The sequence below is a fragment of the Ambystoma mexicanum genome, chromosome 9 (genome assembly GCF_040938575.1).
Source record: "Ambystoma mexicanum isolate Mex_15411 chromosome 9, UKY_AmexF1_1, whole genome shotgun sequence".
In the NCBI taxonomy this organism is placed as follows: domain Eukaryota; kingdom Metazoa; phylum Chordata; class Amphibia; order Caudata; family Ambystomatidae; genus Ambystoma; species Ambystoma mexicanum.
In genome coordinates, this window is record NC_090931.1 from 1,499,832,300 (window position 1) to 1,499,848,787 (window position 16,488).

At 45.1% G+C, this 16,488-nt stretch overlaps 1 protein-coding gene across 2 annotated transcripts in view; it reads left to right on the forward strand.

Annotated features, from left to right (window-relative positions):
• The window catches only part of LOC138489318 (zinc finger protein 436-like), a 79,196-nt gene that overhangs the window by 46,101 nt on the left and 16,607 nt on the right, over positions 1-16,488 (forward strand). The window contains exon 2 of one of the 2 annotated variants that reach the window (XR_011274779.1): positions 5,955-6,116. The exons of the other annotated variant lie outside the window; for it this stretch is intronic. The gene's annotated coding sequence lies outside the window, so the exon portion shown is untranslated. The remainder of the gene's footprint in view (positions 1-5,954; positions 6,117-16,488) is intronic. 2 annotated transcript variants of the gene reach the window in all.

The window sequence follows — 16,488 nt, forward strand, 5'->3', positions numbered from 1 at the left end:
AGACAATAAATGACTCAATTCAAGACCAAAGCTCACTTCTAGTAATGATCAATAACAAGTTGCTGATTTTAGAAAAGCTCTCTGAAAACCTTATGCACAGACTGGATTACGAAACTGAAATATCCAGACAGTGGCAATCCCGCATACATGAGTTAACAAAGCCTGAAGCTTGTGAAAAGACCGATTTAATTGAAGCAGTGATCGAATACACAAAGTGGCTTAGACACAATGCACCCACATGACTAGCATGCAATTCTTACACATGTAATTGTCAAAGAGAAGTGGTGAAAACAAACCCCCCCCCCCGAATGATACACCTCCTTTGGCCAATAGGATGGCAGTAAAATCTTGCCAGACGCTATTGACTATAACACCAAAGATACCTGTAATATCAAACGAAGTATATGAAGCCCCATTGAACTCGCGTGTCACAGAGGAACACGCAAGAGTGATTGGCGGAACTTCTGCCGAGAACATTGGAGCTGGCACCAATCCAACTAGATGAAGCTAAGTAACGAAGTCTAGAAAACTGCCATTTTAGTTGGAAATGAAAATGTCAAACTTGCCACGTTGAACCAAGAAAATCAGACATCAAATAAAGCTTCATCTGGAATCTTTACCGGAGCCGCGCTATCGATATCGAAGCCAGTCGACCCAAAATCTTCTGCAAAAGCCAAACACAGTTAGCACCATAAAAAATTAACCGAAAACCAGTGGCAAAAAAAGCCCGAACAAGTAATGCAAAAATGTTAATTCGAAATCTTACAACTCTGCCGAAGATTGGGCTATTTGAACGCAACGACAATGCAAGAAAAACAAGCACCAAGCTGGCTCAAATACAAACTGAGCCACTTGCGACCCAAATGATTACAAATCCCAATTAAAGACGAAGACTCAAAGTTGAAGATTCGGAAGCTTCGAATTCCGATGCCTCGATTCACTTATGTGAATTTTCAACCTACTCCATTGATGAAGATGCGAAACTGTGGCGGAAATTGAAAACTCAATAGACAACAAACAAGGCCCACAGGAAAAACGGTCTGAATGTTTGAAATTCCAAAAAACATTATCAAAAGAACGTTCTAAAGAAGTGGAATCAAACAAATCTGAGAGATCAAATGCCGAAGCTAAAATCTTGGAGAGCAGACACGGCTAAAAGGAAGTTCAGCCACAAAGAAAAGACGTTAGGCACACAAGTCTCCAGATATCCTCAAAACTAAACCCAAGAAAAACAAAAGGACAATTGTTAAAAGAAAGATACATAGCAAAAATGTCAGAGACCAGACAAACATCAAATTCCAAAAATGGAATCTGGAAAATACAACTGGAGTACAAAAAAATGAGGTGAACCTTAACAGAAACAACATAATGAAGCTACTGCACAGTATTCCAGCTCTCCGGACCATGAGATTGGATGACATCATGATCGTAGAATATAAAACAGAATGTCGCTCAGATTGGGTGATCCTCCACATGAGATCCAAGTTTGTCGTAAAATCCATAATTGAAGCCAAGGAAGACTTGATATTCTTCGGTTTCGATGTCGAACTGTATGCTGACTCTGTTGAAACACGAGTAGCTAATCAGCGATCCCAGCACACACACACCTCACACGAACAACGACGACAAGAACTGTGCAATCGATTCAATGACCTCCCAGGATCGTCGGATAAACAGCATCAAAAACAGTTAAACTCTCAATCTACTCGACACAAAGAAGAACATCAAAGTCATAATTAGCATAAAAAGGAAGGGATCAAGGCTGCCCATCTACTGACCTCCTGGTATACCCGAGGATTCACCCATCTGGTTAACGATGACTCACCGATAAATAACAATCATTTCATAATTTGCCTGCAAGAGACATGGCTGCGAACAATTCCAACACGTGACGGCTATTCTATTTATCAAAATGCTGCAGGAAAAAATCTATTCGGGCGACCATACTCAGGCTTAATTAGTATGATCAAGCACAATAACAACTGGAAAATGATAAATTCCTCTAATCCAAACTTATTCACGCAAGTTACTATGTTAGAACAAATTAATTTGAACTTATCAAATCCAAAAACAGCTAATAATTATAAACCTGTAGTGGAACCCAGCAATGATTTCACAAAAAACGAATTTATATCAACAGTAACTAATCAAATTGATAATGGACTACTGATCTTTGAGGGTCCATTTATCATGATATGTGGTGACCTAAACTTCTCATGGTTCAACAAAGCAAATGAATTGATCACATCACCATCAGTCAGAAAGCCAGACAAACCGTGGACAATGTTGGTCAGAAGAGATGGCCTTACGACAATGCAAAATGCTGAATGGTTGCATTAGAGGCGACATCCCAGCAGCAAAAACATGGCACAGAGGCACTATTACTAAGACACTTGATTATATTTGGGCCTCGAGAAATCTGCTAAGCAAAAATTGTCAAACTAACAACAGCAAAAACACTGAAGAGTGATCACGACCCATTACTGCTATTCTGGTGGTGGCCTGATGAAGACATTCCTGTAAGGTACAATTCTACCTTGGCCATCAACAATGGAAACAACAGACTTAGAATAAATGCAAATCAAATAATATATTTGACATCTAAAATGGCTTGCAGCAATGACAACGGTTTCGAAGTGAATTAAAAACCTTTTTTGCATCAATTCAAAATAAGAACTACTGGTAATAAAACTGAGATATTGGCACCAAAATATCCTCACAGTACGACTGTAGCAGAAGCAAAAAAAGAACTAGCTAGTATTCTCTGAATTTTAAGAAAATCAAAAACAAAAAATCATAGAGAATTGGCAAAAAAACGACGCCATCTTTATTGAAACTGGCTCAAATCGTTCAACACGATTTGGGACCAAGCCAAAAAAATGCTATGATTGATCATGCCAAAGGACAGTCGACACATATGGGAAATATTAAACACCGGGCATCTAAAGCAAACTTTTTCCATGTCAAACGGAGTAAATTCAGCAAACTGGGTTAAACACTTTTTGACTGTCTTTGCGTCTAAAGCTCCCTTAGAAATGCCATCTTGCCTTCAGACAAGGTCGAGATGGGACGTAACAAACATGTGACACCATAGAAAGTGCCATTCAAAAATTAAAACTCAAGAGCTCCAGGCCCTGATGGCATTTCAAACATGACACTCAAACAAAACAAGCCTCAATGGGCTTCTTTCATCAAGTTATTGTTTGATCAGATTGCAAAGTCAAAATAACTTCTTGAGTCATGGAAAAAAGCAGCGATTGTACCAATCTTAAAGAAGGGCGATCGAGATGATCCTGCAAACTATCGTCTGATCGCCCTTCTTGATACGATGGGGAAAGTGTTTGCAACATTTTTGCAATAAAAACTGGCAAGATGGGCAGAAGTCGCAGCTGTGACGGATAATCGGCAAGCAGGATTCACTAAAGGAGTTGGAATCCAGCTAAACTTGACGCTGCTCAACATAATCAAACTTGAAGCCCTGAAAAACAGCAAGCAACTATTTCTTGCGTTTATTGACCTAAAACAGGCCTTCGATTGTATTAAGAGGCAGAATTTATGGAAGGTATTGAAGGCCTGGGGATGTCCGGATAACATACTGCAGCCGATAATGGCACTATATTCAAACACCTCGATAAGAGTAAGGCTAAACAAAAAAGGAGACCTTACTGAAGAAATACCAACCGAACGGGGAGTAAAACAGGGATGCCCTTTAGCGGCACTCCTGTTTAAACTCTTTATTTCAGATCTACCTACGGCTTTAACGCAACCTAGGACCTTTCCTCCTAAAGCCAATGGTGTGCAAATTAGTTAGATGATTTACGCCGATGACATTGCGCTTCTAGACCTAACACAAATAGGCCTACAAAGATTACTCACAGCCTTACAATGCTACCTGGTGGGAAACAACCTAGAAATAAATGTACAAAAATCAAAGCTAATATATTTTGGTCGTAAATCATAACCGCGATCCAAGAACTTCACCTGGAAGGTAAATAATGTCCCTCTGCAACAAACTGACAGAATACGTTCTCTAGGAGCCATCTTTAATACATGGACACGGGTGGGAGGAAGGTGAAGATCAAGGAATTCATCAACTGAAGGTCGACCTATATGGTTTATGCATTTATTTGCATGTGCAATAAACTGTACAAGGGCAGCACAATCAGGCAGTTGCGGATCAGAATTAGGGACCACATGACAAGTTTGTCCAACCAGCACGAACAATTACCATTGTGCAGCCATTGGCAAACAGATCACCAGATGGCAGACCGAAAAGACTTTAGATTCATAGGACTTATAAGGGTAAAAAGGAGCACAAGAGAGGGAGACGTGATACGTAAACTACGCCAACTATAGGCACAATGTATCTGCTATCTAAGATGTGTTAAATATGGGCTCAACTCAGAGCATGAAATGAATGTGTTTCTATGAAATGCATAGGAATGTGAATGGGTGGGGATGCACCAGAGGATGCTTGCACCACAGTACCTCGCACAAAATGAAAGTGACTTCAGTTAGGCTTATTACGTTTTTTAATAACTCATATGCATACTTATCCGCCTCTCAATTGTATTGGAATATGCTCCATAGTGCACAATAGCCACATTTAGGTAATAACATGACACACAATCCATACAATATAGGACATTAGAGGGTACTCATGCGCACTGCGCAGTCTTAAGAAACAAAGGACACAGTGGCCCTCATTACAACCCAGGCGTTAAGGGGTTAACAGCGCCGTAAAAGGTGGCGGCGGCGTTAAACCCTTAACGCCTGATTACGAGGTCCCTTTGCGGGTGGCACTTTAACGCCTGCTTTTAGTTAAAAAACCAACCCACAAAGGGACCTTGGTGCTAAGTACGGTGCCGCAATTTGCAAAAAATGGGGAAGGGCCATGGTGGCATGGGGAATTACCGCCCCGCCAACCTCGGAATGGGGCGGTAATTCCCTATTCCGCCATGGCGGAGTCGGTAAGTTACCGGCATGGACCATGGTGCTGTTAGCACCATGGTCCAACGCCTGGGTCGTAATGAGGGCCAGTGAAATAAATCTATCATTTTGCAGGTTTACAACATGATACTTGCCACCAGCACAATATTTGACATCAAGAGTAACAGGTATTAAATGTTAAAGTTCTCGTATGGTGTCATTTGCTGAAAATAGTCCTCCGCATTGGTGAAATGCTTATACAGGAAATAGATTCTGCAGAGAATCATTTACCAATACATAGGGCCTCATTACGACCCAGGCGGTAAGTTACCGCCTGGGCCGTGACTTTACCACCATGGCGTAAACTACGTTTACGCCATGGTGGTTGGCGGACTTACCGCCCCATTCTGAGGTTGGCGGGGCGGTAAGTCCCCAATCCCCATTTACCCTTCCCATTCCCATTTTTGCCCCATAGGGCATAATGGGAGTGGGGAAGGCGTTAATTACGCCACCGTAAATTACGGTGGCGTAATTAACTCCATGGTCCCTTAGCGCCATGGATTTTAACACCTGCTAAAAGCAGGTGTTAAATCCGCCATGGCGCTAAGGGACCTCGTACTCAGGCGGTAAGGGTCGGCGCTGTTTACGCCGGCGTAAACCCCTTACCGCCTGAGTCATAATGAGGCCCATATACTATTTGTTTTTCATGGTAGGTGATGCAGACTGATGTATGGAGTGGTAAAAACTTAGGCAGGACACACACAGGAACCACTCCAGAGCCAGGCTTGTAGAAAAAGATAAGCTTCTTTAATGTTACAGTTGATAGTGGGAAAGTGTGACAAATCTGATGTAAAGAAAACAGCAGAGATGCAATCAGGCACGGGCTCTGGCAATATTAGGTCAAACAGGGCAACAACGGGTTAAGGTTGTTCACCAGCTACAGGGAAAGACTGACAGATTAATTGGCCAATCACTGAAAGAGTTGTGGTTGTTGACTTCCTTTGTTTTTGTATCCTGGTTGCTAGGAGGCGGAGGAGGAGGAAGCCGGGGACGACCATTTTTTGTGGGCTTATTGAAGAGAAGGTGAATAGTTGAAAGGCTCCGGTCGATGGGGTGCTGGCGTGAAGATGATAAAAGGCGAGAGCAGAAAGAAATAAGGAAGCGATCGTGGTCGCTCTTTCAGAACAGTGAGTGACACGTCGTAAGGTTAGAATAAGAAGATCAACCTTACATTAAGCTAATGTTTGCTACCCACGAATAGACCCCTGAATGAATGTGTGGTTTGGATAAGAACGAAGTTGCCGAATGAAACTAAGGGCGATCGTTATCGCCACATGAACTTTAAAGAAACGCAATGCCGTTGTGCGGTATGAGCTGAGGTCCATACCAAAGCAAGTGATTGATGACGCCGCATGATCCACGGTGAAAACAACGCTGTTGCGTTGTAAGGAATGGAAGTGTATTTGAAATAGGCGCCGTTGCGCTACCTGAGGAGAAAGTTAATGAAAGGCGATCGTTGTCGCCGTATGTTCATGTCAAGTAGGCGCCGTTGCGCTATCTGAGGAGAAAGTTAATGAAAGGCGATCGTTGTCGCCGCCTGTTTGTATTAAGCTGGCGCCGTTGCGCCTGAAGTTCGGAGTGTAATGAGAAAGGCCATTCTTGCGCCAGATGAGGAGAAACTGTTTGGGGCAAAACGTTATTAACAATATAAGACTGAAGTTGGTCACTAAAGGATACTGCTCTTAAACAAACTACAGAGAGCAGGAGGTGGAGCTCTAAACAACAGACCGAACTTAATGAGGCAGAGACAGAAGTATTCTACAGTCTAAACATGTAGGGATTTTGGACAATAGAAAGACAGGAGAAGAAATCCACATAAGGAGAATTCCAAATAGAGGAGATAAGCAAGAATAGAGATACAAAAGACTGAGAAAGTACATACACAGATAGAAAGTGTCCTAAGGAATTGTTTATGAGAAAAGCATAGAAGAAAGAAAACATAAGAGACATTAAAGAATTAGAAGTATATCTTACCTTGATGCATCTCGAGGGAGTATCCTGCAGAGGAAAGCTGAACAGCGAGAGAGAAGACATATCCTTTTTTCTGAAATATAAAAAAAGAAAAGAGAATTGAGAAATAAAAGAATTGGGCTCTCTTCTAGTCCAAACAACCTACTTATTGGCTAAGCACTCATTTGTTTTAACTAATACATCTTTGAATCCCTACATTTTGGTGTCAGAAGTGGGATTGAGGAGAACACCATGGAGGAACTCATCAAAACACTGAGTGAGGGCCAACAACTTCTCCAACAGGCATTACAGATTCAAAATCACAGTTGATAGTGGGAAAGTAAGACCGAGATCAGGTAATGTGCAGAAGCACAGGTTCTACCTCCACCAGCTCTCTCCTGGCCTGTCCTCAACCGCCAATCCTGGAACCCTCATGCGCTCTCCATTCCAGGCCTCACTTCAACACTCCAAGCTCCACAGCTCTCATACACATACACACAGCTCATCTAGCCAGATATACGCTAGGCGCTAGAGCAGAGTTGGCACTAGGTTACAAGACAGGCCCATGGCACAAACAATAGACATGGGAATAACAAACTGTTATGCTGCAATCTTTCAATGATTATATTGATGCTAAAAAGCCAATAGCATTCGTTATATGTATAAAGACTTTTTTTTTTTGACACACGCGCTACCAGAGGACTTTTTTGCCTCTCCCGACACATTAAGAGGGCCTATACGCACCTACTACCAACAGTAAATATACTGTGACGCCAGACGCACTGAGCGTATGACGTCGCCTGTTTGTGATCACACATAAACAAAATAACTATCATGGCGCGCGTGCAATTCTGAATGCGACACCAGGTTAAGGTCCAAGGACGTTGGTTCTAAACATTAATGTAGATACAAGAAGGCTAAACATTTATCCACAGAGATTCAGGATATTACTAGCAGGGGATATTTTGGGATTCAGGGGCTCACAGGGACAAAGGTATGCTCTAGGGCTCCAACCAGAATGGGCAGTCATGACGGATTTCCTTTGCTCAAAAGCCTCAAGGCATTCATACCTGAAACAAAGTTTAAATGGACCGGGTATACACACCACAGTACGAGATAGGTAAGTGGCTGCATAGCGTTACTGGGAGCACACACAATAGGACTAAATCACGCGTTAGAACGATACAGGTGTTTATTGGGCGTATTTCTTTTTTTCTCTTTCCCCATTATGGCTCAGGAGGGGAAGCTAGGCTAACAAGCAGGAAATTGCGATTTGCAAGGAGTTTAGCACCCGCTCGTGGGGGTAAGTGTACAGAACACTCTGGGTGACACACAATATTCTACACACACAGTAAACTATTATTATAAACCACAATGCTTATTTTATTCCTTCAATCTCATAGAATATTCATGCAGTAAAACAAGTGGTAAGACTTGCATGTACCAAACATCCTGCCTATTAAAGTTAAGAGGTTCTAGTGCCACGGAATGGGGGAATATAAACCTTTTCACCCTCCAGCATGTTTATACTCCGCACGGCTAAAAGCACCCGTCCCTAAATGCTCCAATTTCCACATGAGGTATGGCACCTGTACAATGCTCCTCACACTGGCATGATCCTTCGAGATACTATGCAACCACCCTAAGGGCAACCTGCCTTGTATATAGAATATGTGATAAACACTGTAAACGGGCATGCTTTTGCGCATTTGGATCTTGTGTAACACACATGTATCATACTATAACTATGTAGCATTATCCCTCGTCTGTTATTTCCCCATCACCCCTCTGGCCTACTGACTATGGGTATGTAGTACAATGAAATGACTGTACTCATATGGGGCATAGGCTTTGTACGATGGAAATGTATATATGTATGTACTAATCATGCAATGTGGATTGACAATATACAGCCTTGAGGACGACCTGGGGTCGAAACACGTGCCAGGCTGTCACAGAGCACAAGAATAAAAGACACTATGCATGGGCACTTATAAAGCGTGAACCTTAATTTGAAAGAATTTTTCTAATGTAAAGGTGTAGCACAGGCGACAGCACAACTTTCAATTATTGAATCATTTGGACAGGGGCAAGGGGAACGCCTCTGAGTGCTGACGCTGCTGCTTACCGGAGGTTATGAGGAGATTTAGCGCACCACTCTACAGTTTAATCCGCCCATTATATTTACATCTATACTGCATTTTAGGCTGCAAAAAAGGGCACATGAAATTACAGTTATGGCATGTAATAAAAATATTACCTCATGTAGTAATTTCTGCTTCGTGTCTGGAATATAATGATCTAAAAAACGTATTTTTATCACCTCCCTGGCATATGGCATGGAAATGCATGCAGGATAATAGTCGCTCATACTGCTGCTGGTGTTGGGGGCGGGCAGGAACAATTGCACAGAAAGGTTGAAAATCGCACTTTCAAATGGATTGTGTCCTCCCACGTGTTCCTCATCTTTTGATATGTATCTATATCCAGCTTTAGGTGCTTCAGCAAAAATTTTCAGCAGGGGGCGCTGCGTGTTGATGCCTGTTGACTCAATGTCCCTCGAAGGCCTCTGTCTCGATGACCACGTCATCACTGGCATATAGCGTGCAGTGACTGTTTGCTTCAGTTCTGTTTTTCCACAAGATCTATCGCTTCGGAAGATCGCCTTGCTTTGTTCACCTGCTTTTATTTTGGAAAAATATGGCATCTTCTTCAGGATTATCAACTCCCAAATCGGGGTTTAAGAAAATACCATAACTCTGAGGCAAATATGTCCCTTATGGACCGGCATCAGGTGTGTCTGTGGTTCTCTGATCCAATTATAAGACATTGGAGTGTGAATCCTGCCTTTCGATGACAGTAAAAGCCTTGACAGAACATAGAGAGAAATTAGCTGCAGGTAGGTCACGTAAATCCCTTTCGACGATTCTGTCGAAAAAAAGCAATCGTCCGATGGGTTGAGGGGTTACTCTCCTCGTCGGAAGAAAGCTAGAAGACTATCTTGATCTAGGAATGGGTCTCGCCACTCTTTGTCGTCTTCACGACGTACAAAGAAAAGGCGCCACGCCATCTTAGTCATCGAGTTCCTCCCCATAATGTGTTACTTGCTCGACTGAAAATGCTTCAGCTCTTCGATAATGTGGCCTCAGCCCCGTCGAAGAAGAGTAAAAGTCATCCTCATGTTGAGGGGAAACCTGACAAAGAAAGGGCAAAGGACAGACCCTGTGCACCCTCGAGCCCGGGTGTCCAGGAGAAAACTCCTTGAGAACTTTTGGAGGTTCCATCGAGTCGAGAAGATACTGCTTTGAAAGGAAAAACTTTGAAGTCATTGATGCCGTTTAGTTGACCTCATTGTCGAAAAAATCTTTCGACGCCGTCTTCGACGCATGTGACAATCTTCGAAGAAGGTTGAAAAAATGAGGCATTCCTTTGTTCCACTGCCAAGAAAGGATTTTTTTTTTAATCACTTTCTTCTATTTATGAAGAGCATGAACCTTCATCTGATGAGGCAACTAGTGCAATATGGGACACAAGGTTTTCCAGAGGCTCTGATATCAGAAGAGTCATGGATAAAAGATCTATATGAGACTCTGCAAACTGCAAGTGGGATAGACACTTCTCTGGAAATTGAATTTGGAAGGCCAGATCCTTCAGACCATGTTGATGGGCTGTATAGACAGTTAATGTCTAGAGAAGTAGAATATCTAGGATGGAGTAGACCTGCACCACATTTTGTGCAGCATGACCTAACATATTTTAGATGGGGACCGTAGGAAGATCCTATTCTTCCCTGCCATGTAGCTTTACAAAGACGGATCGTTGCCAAGTGGGAGAAGCCGAAACTAATTCCAGCAGTAAACAAAAAAATTGACAAGAAAATACAGAACTTCAAGTAGTGACCCCTTTTATCTAAGCAAGCATCCTACTCCAGAAAGTCTGGTGGTACAAGCCCCCACATCAAAACAGACTGCATACCCGATTCCCCCAGACAGAGATTACAAGCGCTATGATGCCATGGCAAAGAAGGTCTTCTCTGCTGGGAGTATGGCACTTAAGTCAGCAAATGCCACATGTGCACTTCCTAAGTTTACATTTACCCTATGAGAATGCATAGTGATGGCGGCTGAACATATCCCCAAAGGGGAAGAAAGAGACTGTTTTTCTAAATATTGTTAAGGATGAGAAGGACACCATGTGCGAATCCCTTCATACTGGTCCTGAATGTGCAGACAGTATCAACAGAGTTGCCTGGTTAACAAAGTCTGCATTTGCTCTGGATGTTCAATCAAGACTTCTTAACATGCCCTTTTACGGCACACATTTATTAGGCAGCAAGGCTGACGAGAGCCTGGAGAAGTTTCAGACTGCAAAGCAGCAGCAAAATCCCTTGGTGCTGCTCCCCCATCCACTTTGGTGGATGGGGGAGAAGTGCTAAGACCGCCCAGACACTGGCTCCTTTACCCTCAGACGCTGCATCAGCTGCCTCAAAACCTCTCTGAGGCCTTAGTCCACAAAACCCCAGTGGGAGGCAGACTCTCACAGCATCTGCAAGACTGACAGGGTATTACTCCAGATGCATGGGCATTGGAAACAGTAGCCCAGGGTTACTGCCTTCCCTTTCTAAAAAGGCCTCAGGATCATCCACCGTGAACAACTCTTTCAAGATTCCAGATCCGCTCCTTGTGCAGGACATGTTCACCCTGCTATAGAGAGGTGCTATAGGGTGAGTCACTGTCTTGCGTAAGGTACACACAAAAGGACAATTTTAAGTTTGCATAAAAACGGAAACTGAAGCCAGCGGTCACTGCATGCATTATATACCAGTGATGATGTCGACATCGAGACAGAGGCTCTCGAGGTACATGGAGTCGACAGACATCTACGTGCAGCACCCCTTACTGGAAAAACTTTGCAAAGCAGCTAAAGCTGGATATGGATGTATATATCAAAAGATGAGTAATACTTGGGAGGAACATCCAGTCGAAAAGAACATTACCAGGGGTAAGTATTTATTTCTTTGTCTCTTGCCTTGCTCCTGTTTCCAATAGGCAGTTAATGCTGCTGTCTCCAGGGATGTTAACGTGCATCTTGCGCTTGAACATGGGGTGCATCTTGCTAGTGAGTGTGGGGGGGCACTCTGGAAGGACTGTAAATGCCCCATTCAGCCCTAGATTTGCAGAATTGTGCACCAGAATCCTGAATGTGTGCTGTGATGATGCCCACATCCTGTGGTCCTTTTGTTAATAGATGCTTCATATGTTCTTCAGAGTGAAGGGGTGCATTGCCCCCTCATTTGAGGGATTGACCTTTTTGGTCAAGAATTACTTTTCAAAGAGAAACCTTTGTCTTCCTCAGCGTTCTGCAGGTCGGAGTTGTTCCTTCTCGTTTCTTGCAGCCAAACAGTGGACTTTGCTTCCAATGTTCTATTTGATTTCTTGAGGCTAGTTTGACCTTTCTGAAATCTTGCAATACCTGGATAGATCCAAATTAAGCACTCTTGCTGCGCTTTCCAGTGGCTTCAGCATTCCATGCCGTGGTACATTTTGTGTAAGAATTAGAAATATATAACAAAGAAAAAGTACACATTGATGAGATACTTGGCACATGCACCAATGCCGGTATGTCAGTGGGTTGCGCACCTGCTGCAAAAATACATTTGTAACCAGCATCGCAACTGCACCTAAAAGACAGAATACAGTCCCTGCAAAATCCCCTCCTGTACTGCTTTCCAGACCTATCTGTGCTGCAGGAGTATATCTTTCCCCCAGTTCTTAAAGAGGAGAGGTCCAAAGCAGGGTGGGTGCCTTACAGGGGTACACCCATCACCATTACTCTGCCAGGCCAAGTGTATTAACATCCAAAGCACTTCCGCTGCTTAATGAAATCTAGAAGTCTTGAGGTGAACCGAGAACTAAAGGTTTATTTTAGAAGCAGCTCGTCTTGCACCATCGGGGGAACCCATGCCCCAGAATATTGCACAGAAGATATGATTACTGTATCCATCTGGGTTTGTACTTAGAGAATATTGTGGAGAGCTGGTTTCTCAGTTATTTTGAGCCACTAATATTTTTAATTATGAGAGGGACGTCAGGTTGCAGAGTCCTGGACTCCAGTGTGCTTGAACCAGAGATCACCTGCAGCACAGAGGACTCTGTCAACGGCAAGTTCAAACTGTGGTTTATTACAAATAAAACCAACAGGGATCAATACAAGGACACAGGTGGATTCCAGTACTTCTTGGCGTCTCCTGGCTCTCAGGCCAGTTTACTCTAAAATGATGTCACTACTCTGTAATCACTTGGATCCTTCTCCAAAAACCTATCGGTGTGAGGGATTGGCCATCGGAAGTCTAATAACCTATATTGTCACCTATAAATGTTATTCTGCTGGCTCTTACGTGGCTGACCTGTCCCATCCCCAATTCACTATCTATTACATGGTTGCAGAGTAGTGGGCTTACCATTGGTTCTTGCCCGTCGCCATCCACCCGGGATACTAAACTGTGATTGGCTAGAGCTGATCCCCCTAGGCCTGGGACTCGAACAAGTTCTCACTTGCTGTGTACCTTTTTCAAGGTAATGAGTGCGATTATGTGTCTGTATTTTAACTTGTGTACACAACCTTTGCCTTATGAGAATATTCTCCTAATGGTAGCAACACTTCTTGCAATCTGCGTCTGGCTGCTGAGACTGGCTTCTCTTTCCCACCGTGGAAGACTGTCCATTGTTTCATTCGGCTGTATCACGTGTTTGGAGACCACAAAATCGATCTCTGCAGCTCCTAATTATGAGGATTTATTCTGTTTCCTTGCAGCTGGTCCCTTTGTTGTCTGCGGGTTGGAATGTCTTCATATCTCTTGACCTTGGCTGTGGGCCTCATCTCACGTGTCTTGCTCTCTGTCCAGCCTTGGGGTCTCATCACGAGTTGGGAGGTGTCCGGGCGCATATACCGCTGAGCGTTATTTGCGTTAATGCCGTGTGTTGTGGTGCAAACACCCCATCACGAGTCAGCGGGCATGCGTACATGGCCCGGGCATTAACGCAAATACCGTTCAGCGGTAATAGTGGCTGGAAACCTGAAAACTTGGAGAACATTGCGTTACCGCCGGCAGCTAACGCTATTAGCGCACTACTAGCACGCTTTAATAGCGCTGTGCGAAATGTGTCACCGCCAAAACGCGAAACAAACCAACTTCCATTTTGGAAATCACAATCCACGTAAAACCGGAGCCCCTGGAAGCCACCAACTCCAACAAATTGCAGGCAATGGGCCTAATTACAAGTTTTACCGTCCGGAAACAATGTGTGCCGTAAGCCTACCGGCACCATTGTTTCCGGTCAGCCAATCTATGAGTCTGTTGGCTAGTGCTGTTCTGCCCACCAGATCTGACCCTGGCGGGTGGAACAGCACCCGCCAGCAGACTTTCACGGAAGCACCTGCACCGTTATTAACAGTGCCGGTGCTTCCATGGTCCCCATTCCCGTGGTGTCCTATCGGACTCCATGGGAATGGGGATCAACATTTTACCGACGCCTGATTTACCAGACCGCCAGGGTTTTAATTCCCCGGTTATTCCGGCAAGTAAGGTGCTGGTTACTCATTACTGGTCCGGTGGCTACCTGCCAGTTTTTCCGGCACAGTTACTGCCGGACTTGTAATGAGGCCCAATATCCCAGGAGCAAGTGAGGAGCAAGTCTTCCCTGGATAGGCTGCGCAAGCCCAAGTTCTCTGACTCTGAACTCACAAGACTGGTGGAGGAGGTGATTTCACTCAAGGATGAACTCTATGGACCCCAACAGAAAAAGACTGGGTCACAGCAGGGGGCCACATCTGGGCAGAAATTAGCGAGAATGTCACTGCAGTGGGCCGTGTCCCCAGGGATGGTAAGGACTGCCGCAAGCGATTTAACAACCTGCGGGTCTGTGTTGGGCCTCCTGGCACAGCACAGAAGAGAGAGCATGGCGCCCGTGGGAGGGCCACCACCACCGGAGTTGGCACCATGAGAGGTGCAGTGCAACACCCTCCTCGACATGGCATCCATTGAGGGAATGGAAGGAGCCAAGGCAAACTCCAAACTGTGTCCCCCCTCACATAGTATGCCCCAGTAATACCAACACCGTCAAAATAAAACCGGCCAGGTCCAAGCATGAGCAAAACTTTCCTGTACAACCCCCCCCTGTAAGCACTGAAATGCATGAGAATAATTTGAGGTGCTCCGTCCTCATACCATACCCTATGTTCCCTAGAGGCACGCAGGCATCATCCGAGGGCAACGTGGATGACGAGGAAGCATCCCCATTGCAACGTGTGCCCAGGCGTGCCTCCACCAGCACCACCACCCTGCAAAGAGCCCGGCAGGACACACCAACGCGGAGGACCCACCCCAATGCAGCAGTGTCACACCACCTCAGTGCACACAAGCCACCAGGGCCTCACCACCTCGGCCCATACAAGCCACCAGGGACTTAACCCCACAGCACACCGAAGCCACCAGGGCCGCCTCACCAATCCACCGGGGTTCACAGGATGTAGAAGTTGCCACGTGTCTTATAACATCCGAAAGACTAGAGGAAATATTTCTCTAGACCATGTGTAAACAGCCCTCTAAAATTTGGTACAATACTTTATGTTCACAAGGTCACTTGTTTCCCCTGTACCACGTGTGCAACCACCCCAGAGGAGGCGGCATCATCCGGTGAAGAGCAGAGTGCTGTATATGTCTTGACACTGATACCCAGTCCTGTGCAGCAAATGGTCACACCCTGAGCATTTGGAGACTCACAGCCACAGTCCACATGTCCATGCAAGCCGCTGCCGCTGCACACATACACGCCAGTGGCAGATGAGGACACACCCTCATATGGGTCATCTGATGGCAGCCCCTCCATCCACGGCAGCCCCACCGGACAGCCCGGCACCTCCAGCGACATCAGCCCCACAACACTATGCAGCACTGCCCAACACAGCAGCCCTACAACACCACGCAGCCCTGCCCGGCACAGCAGCCCTACAATACCGCACAGCGCTGCCCAGCATGGCAACTCCACACGGAGCACAGGAACAGGTCCTGCCAAAGCTCGATGTGATAGAGGCACGCTAGATGATGATCGAGGGCATGGCCAGCGAACACAACCGCCACATCAAGGCCATCAGTAGTGCAATTAGAGGGGCGTCCAAGTCCATGGCGCCTGACAGTGCACACACGCATAAGGTCGTGGAGGCATGCACTGCAGCCCTCACTGGGTCTGGCCAGCGTATCTGCAAATTGTGCGAGGGGCAATCTGCACATGCAGAACAGATGCTTACGGCGGACAATCTTCTCTTCCAGCAGATGCAGTTGGCTGCATCGGTGCCATCCACCTCAACCACCCCCACAGATGGCTTCCTAAAGGGGTCACCCAGGCATAGGTCACTGTGTCATTTGCAATGCCGCTCACCTGAAGGCGGTGCACGTGGGAAGCGTCAATGTCCATGTTAGATGAACAATGCACTGTTGGCCTGAGGGCCGGGTACATGGACCCATTTGCACTGTGTGGGCGCAGGGGGTAT